We start from the raw sequence: 7,104 nt of genomic DNA, 5'->3' as shown, positions 1-7,104 counted from the left end.
GGTTGCTACAGGGTAGCGGGGTTGGTCATGTCAGCTGAAGGTGATCAGTATTCCTCCAGATGTTGCGGGTGTGTCATCTTCTACTGCTATTAGGTGGATGTTGGGAATACATATCGCTTTGGAATTGTGAGTGAGATTGGATAAATCAGATCTCGGGTCGATTTTCTCCTAGTGTTTGGGTTATCAAGGATCATATCTGCCATCTTGCATGCCGAAAGGCCCTTGATGAACCCACAGAGGGACACATCTCGCAGAGTGGGTTCCGCGTGTACTATGATAATCCCAGATCTTTCGCGAGATCTATGCAGGAGCATTATTTAGAGGATACTCGGTCAAGGTTCGAGTGATGGTTCTCTAGTGAAGTCAGCGTTCAGTGGTTCTGTCATGGTTCAGGTATGGTCAACAATTGTCTATGTGTAACATCCCAAGTTCATGAATATAAGTTCGGGGTGCTATGTGTAAATAAAGGAGTAGACTCAACGAGTAGGTGTCTTAACTCATCGGGTCAGAGCGGGTGTTGGGCACATGTTAAGTAACCCGACTCGCCGAGTCGACGGCTGGACTCTACGAGTCGGTGCTGGGAAGAGAAAACCCTAATTTTAGGGTTTGCACCCTATTTAAAGAACCTTAAGTCCTCACCCCAGCCTCTTTGTTACCCCTTGAGAGTCAGGAAACCCTAATCTCGTGTGTGAGCCATTGGGGAGAGTTTTGAAGCTTTGGAAGGTGATTCTAGTAAAGGAGGCTTGTAGATCAAGAGGGTAGCATCAAGGGATTTTTGTAGATCGAGAGTCTACTTCATCTTGGGCACATCTTGGAGGTAACAAGTCGTTACCTTGATCTCTCCTCTTCTAGATCTACTCATGGATGGAGTTTGGGGCTATTTTAGCATGTTTAGGACCCATTTCGGGTTTTGGATCTAGGTCTGAGGTTGCAACGTCAGATCTAGACTTGTCTTGGTCCATGAAGGCATAAAGTATCAACCCTTTTAGCATGTATGTGAGCATTCTTGTCTTGAACCTTCTCTCTAGCTTGCATTGAGCAAATACAACCTTGCTTGCACGTAAACTTGGAAACTTTATGTGTAAAACTAGCCTTAGGAGTCCAGATCTATGAGATGGAAGCAGTGGGATGGACTGAAATCATCTGACTGGAGATGACTTAAGTGAACTTGGCGAGTCTGTTCTTGGACTCGACGAGTCGATTCGCAAACCCTAACCCATCTGTTTACGATGAGGATCAGTGAGTTGAGTGGTGACTCAGTGAGTTGGACAGGCTAGGACTCAGGAATTTATGAACTCAACGAGTCATAGGGTGACTCGGCGAGTTGAGTCGTGATATGAGGGCTTTCTGAGTTTAAGAACTCAGCGAGTCAATGGGTTGACTCGGCGGGTAGGGTCAATCAGGAAGGTTGACTTTGACCAGGACTTTGACTTTGAACAATAATGACCAGTTTGACTTCCAAGGGCATTCTGGTAAATTGGGCACTTATAGATATGGTTTCATCAAAGTGTTAGGTGGTGGAGTTCGTGGCGATCATCGGAGGATTTGATCTTATCTTTTCAGTTCAGCATTTCAAGGTGAGTTATCCTCACTATATCAACAGGGTCTAAGGCACCAAGGTCGTCCCTTTATGGATTGAAATTGGATTATTGCATATTATGCTTACTGATTTACATCCTGGCAGTTAGGATGGTAATGTGCTATGTTTTAGTGACCCGGTTGGGTCGATATCCTGGTTATAGGATTGTTGCTATGCTTTGTGATCTATTAGATCGGTATGACTGTTATATATACATGTTAGTGTTATATGATATCTATGTGCACATGATTGTCCTGGTCATAGGATGATGCTATGTTAATGACCGGTTAGGTCTGTACCCTGGTTATTGGGATGTTGCTATGATAATGATCTGTTAGATCGGTTTGACTGTTATATGATATGAGCTAGAGTATGATACTTATGTGCACATGTTTGTTGGTTGGGGGTTGGGTTGAGGCGGTCCTGCCTTGTGCTGTAGGCTAACATACCCAGTGAGCGGTCCAGATAGGCTATAGGCCCTGCAAGGTGGTCCAGACGTGCCGAAGGCTCGGAGAGCGGTCCAGTCAGGCTGAAGGCTCATTATGCATGTTGTTCTATATTTGTTGATATGGTATGATTATGATTATGGTTATATGAGGTTGGTATTTTGGGGGTAACTCACTAAGCTTTCGGGGTTATAGTTTCAGTTTATTGTTTCAGGTTCAGCGGATGGCCACGGGTAGGCGAAGGCATGATCGTACACTTCCTCGATTGACGATTATGATTTCTGGGAACTCTGATGTATAAACTATTTTGAAAACAAATTGTAATAATGGAATGGTTTCAAATGATTTAAAAAGTTTTAAATTGGCTGGAATTTTATGGGTGTCACAAGTTGGTATCGGAGCCTTGGTTTGAGTAAATTGGAGGAACACTCGTGCGAATCCAGTCTCAAATCAAGGAAAGATTTTCAAAATGATTTTAAATGGTTTTGAAAATAAGTAAACAAGGATGCGAAGTGTACGATCAACCGGAGCCAGTAAGTTGACCCCAAAATACCATACAGTTATTTAATATTGTGATATGTTAGAACAACATGCTAGTACTAGGTTAGGGATCTTCAAGAGTTGAATGATAGAATTGCCTGATTACATGATGCCTGTTAGCCTTGGGTTTTCCTTGTATGAAATTGACATTATTACTGTAGTTACTTGTGTATGCATCAAAGCTGTATATAATTAAGATATTATAGCCTGAGAATGTTTGATATGGCCTTGTGTTGTGTTCCTATTAATTAGGGCTTAGGGTAGGATTGGATATTCGAAAGTCTATAGGGTCCAACATTATGTATGGCAGCATACACTAGTGCTGCAGGGGTTGGTGGAAGTTTCATGGATGGGTGGATAATGAGAGGCCGGGAGGCTAGTGATGAGATATTTAGCATTCCTCTAGGAGTGAGGATTTATCTCTTGTTATGTATATGTGTATTGTAGGGTGTTGTGGTGACACTTGAGACAAATATGGGTAGGTGTGGAAGGTAGTATGGGCCCGTACTATTGAAAGCACTGGACCCATACGCGTATCAAGGAAATCACAACCCCTAGGGTTGGGTAGGGAATTAGTCCTTTGTCATTATATGGATTATCAGAGATCTTTCTAGTGTATTACCAGAATGGTGGTTGCGAGACGTCTACAGACCGGATCCAAGTTAGGATCGGGAGCTGCCAGCCAGGATAGGCCAGCATTGTTAGAGGACCGTGTCAGGGAGATTATCCGGTAGGAGGTGATCGAGTTTCTCTAGAGACAGTTACCAGAGATATGAGGGTCTATTAAGACCGCCATGGTTGAGTATTTCGACGAGCGTTATGCATCCATTGTTGAGACGGCTGCCGCAGCGGCTTCAACAGCTGTAACGACAGCATGGAGAGGAGCTGGCCGAGCTTTTCAGTAGAGGGACTTGTTATTGATGCATATTTTGATGAGCAGAGGGCTGCAATTATCTGGGATCAGGAAGATGATATGTACTTGTTATGTTTCCACGGGTTGAGCGGGAGGGGCTAGCATGTGGGTTTCTAGATTTTAGGCTCAGGGGTTTTGCTCCTGGTCGGAACGTGTGTCGCAGGGACACTGGAAATGAGTGATGGTTATGTTCAGCTGGGGTTTTGTAGTTGGAAGTGGAATGGTTAATTGATGGATTAGATTGTTGTATTGTAGGGCAAGGATTGTGTCCTCTCAGTTTTTCGAGCTCGAAGGAGTGAGCAGGCTTGTGAACCGGGGGCAGGTTGTCTTCCAGCTTGGGGTCAGTTGGTTGCAGAGGTTGGAAACATTATTACAGTGCTGGTGAGCGCAGGTGGGTCGACGTGGCATCAGTAACTGTGGAGTCAGGTGGCCTTAGATCTCTTGCATCGGACGGAAAGGATTGATTGTGCGACCTATTGCACTTTTGGGATTGTAGACTATATCTTGGGAGTAGTTTGTAGCCCGAATTAGGGCAGAGGTTGTTTCAGCTACTGCAGTTTAGCTGTGGGAGTTTGAGATTGTAAGTGGGTTAGGGTGCGAACCCTGAAGAGGATGAATTCTAGAGCCCGAGAGCGGGAGGCTTGTTTGGAACACCTTTGGAAAAGGGGTATTATGTGGGAGGCCTGCGGATAGGGTCCCACAGAAGGGTTATTCAGCATGATCAGGATTCAGTGGTTAGCAATCATTAGTGATTGACAAACTAAGGCGCCAATGGAAGGGGTTCGTTGCCGAGGTATTAGTTGGAGCATTTAACTTTTGTCCTTCAGGACATGAGTGTGGGGTCACTCAAGCATTAGTGGCTGACGGTTTCTCTAGGGTTCAGCAAGTTGTCATCTGGTCCTTGGAAGTGTGTGATCAATCGGGATGGGCTAGTAATGGAGCACTAGTGGGAAAGAGTTGGTTGTCATCGGATCGGTCATTGGGAAGTGATAAGGATTGAGAATCCTCCAGTTTTCATGTATTATGAAGGCTTAGTCGAATCTAAGTGGGGGAGTGTTACCCCGAGATGCGGAAGTGGGAGAGGTTTTGAAACAGGGATAAGTTTCACAACCTGACTGGGAGAATGGAGGCCCTAGTGGCTGCTTGGTTTGAGGGTTGTGTTGATTGGGGGTTCGACAAAACTCCCCATCATAAGAGCACGTCTTTTGGGTGCTTGATAGCAGAGGTTAGGGAGCCAGGTGGGAGTTCTAGTCAAGAATTGAGTTCAGTTCGAGTATTTGGTCAAGGGCGTGCTCGAATCTGAGGATTTTTGGATTGATAGATTGAGGGTTTTGTTAGCTGCCAGGGCTCAGCAGTGTATTCAGTACGGGAGTGCGGGTTATTCAGTGTATGTGCTAGACACGTGGGTCAGGGAACAAACCACGGATTTCCGAGAGGGTGAACGATCGACATGAGCCCTAGGGATAGGCTCGGGATATAGTCTGCAAAGTAGATCCGGAGTTCGAAGCCCAAATTGGGTGAGAACAGGATGCACGGGAAAGAGCATCAGGAGGGGTCCAGGGAGATGCTTAATGGTTTAGAGCGGTCCGGATAGACTGAAGGCCAGTGGGGCGTACCAGTCAGGTTGAAGGCTCAGAGAACGGTCCAAACAGGTTGAAGGCCCAGAGAGGCGGTCCAGACATGCTGAAGGTTCTGAGAGTGGTCCAGATAGACTGAAGGCCTGGTAGGGCGGTCCAGTCATGTTGAAGACTTTGTATATGTTTGTAGATCTATGTTCAGGTATTGAGTAGGATGCTATGCTATATCAACCAGAAGGTCTGTCCCTAAGTATTGGACATGTTGCTGGAGTAGGCTGAAGACTTCGATGTACTTTTGGTTGATCGGAAGTCGTTATTAGTGGTCAGACGGAACTCAAAAGCGTCTTGATGATCTCATCAGTTTGGAGTGTCTCCGAGGTTTCATCTTCTGGGATCAGGTAATACTCCAGTGGGGACTGAGAGTGGATCCGTATGGGTATTCGACAGTTTTGGGAAGGTTGAGATTAGAATATCCTGTCATTCAGGTTCTGGGAACTGGGTTAGATCTTTCTCATGATCGTCTATGACACTTGGATAAGGTTGAGGCGGTCCTGCTCTATGCAGTAGGCCAAGATACCCGGCGTGGGCCAACTGTAAGTCATAGGCACGAAGGCTCAATAGGAGCGATAGGGTTGAGGCGGTAGGCCAACAAACCCTGAGAATTTCAGCTCGATAGTTGAATTGATTAGACATGATTGGTATTCCAACCAGAAGAGGTGATATGGGTTAGATATAAGTGTCGTAGCGATTGACCGATAGTGGTAGGTATGTTTATGATTGTTTAAGTTATTGTGATGTGTCATGGGTTGGTTTCATCCGTGATAAAGCTATAGCGTGCCTGAAGTAAGGAGAAGATGGGTCACCAAAGACCAGGTAGGATGTGAGGCGGACGTGGGTCATGTAACATTCATTATGTTGGCAGGAGTTGGTGGCAGGGCGGGGGACTGCTATTTATGTGTGTGCTTTGGTTCAGTAATCAGTGAGGTGTCCGATGTTGGGTTGTGGGCAGACAAGTTGGGACCAAGGAGGTTTCGACTTCGCTTGAGAAACGTCATATGGTAGCAGGAAGAGTTGAAGTGGATTTATGACTCGGGATTCATGTGTGGTGGTAGTTTCTGTATCGTTATGATGCTCGTTGATGAGAGGAGCGTCGATTAGACCCTTCGAGTGGCGGAGGAAAGTGGATATCTGCAGGGTCGGAGTGTTGGGCAACTGAGGTGACGACAGTAGTGTCGATCGGTCATTGGGAGCATCCCAGTCATGAGTTGAGGGCCGGGGAAGGCATACCAGACTCATGTTGTGGGCTCAGAGGCAATCCAGACCTATGCTGAGGGCCACGTAAGGGTATTCCAGTCATAGGTTGTGGGCATAGAGATTATGTTGGTTATGTATGTTGAAGGAGTGCGGTTGGATTGGTTCTATTGTTGAAGATTCGGGTGAGTTGTACTCGGTTATGTCGAATTAGAGGAGTTTGAAGGAGATGCAAGGATAGATCCTTGGATTCCAAGTATGGTTGTAGACATGGATTATGTATGTAGTGGTATTCCAATCTAGGGTATTCCATCATGAGGATGACGGGACCCTATGATTGATTGGACCCGATGTGTTATGTATTCCAACGTGAGGGTTGATTGAGTTTTGGGAAGGGGAAATATAGCTTAGTGTTATGGCAAAACCCAGTGGATTATAGTAGTATTCAACTCTCGCAAGTCACAAAAGTATGTACGTGTCGAGAATGTGACAGTATCTCCTGGTGATACTTAGATTGAAGTGTGCTGACATTAAGGAAAAGAGGTAGGTGGCGATCCTGCACTGGAAGGTGTAATCTTTGTAAGGATGTAGGAGTAGTGTCTGAAAAGACCTGGGTAGTGGGGAAATCGGAGACTGCAAGATTGGAGTGTTATCCAAAATCGTGTGTTGCAGCAGGCTTCGAGGACGAAGCCTAATTTAAGTGGGGGAGAGTTGTAACATCCCAAGTTCAGGAATATAAGTTCGGGGTGCTATGTGTAAATAAAGGAGTAGACTTGACGAGTAGGTGTCTTAACTCGT

This window comes from Lactuca sativa, chromosome 5, assembly GCF_002870075.4.
Source record: "Lactuca sativa cultivar Salinas chromosome 5, Lsat_Salinas_v11, whole genome shotgun sequence".
Classification (NCBI taxonomy): Eukaryota; Viridiplantae; Streptophyta; class Magnoliopsida; order Asterales; family Asteraceae; genus Lactuca; species Lactuca sativa.
The sequence above is the reverse complement of the archived record's forward strand: the minus strand, read 5'-3'. Positions refer to the sequence as shown.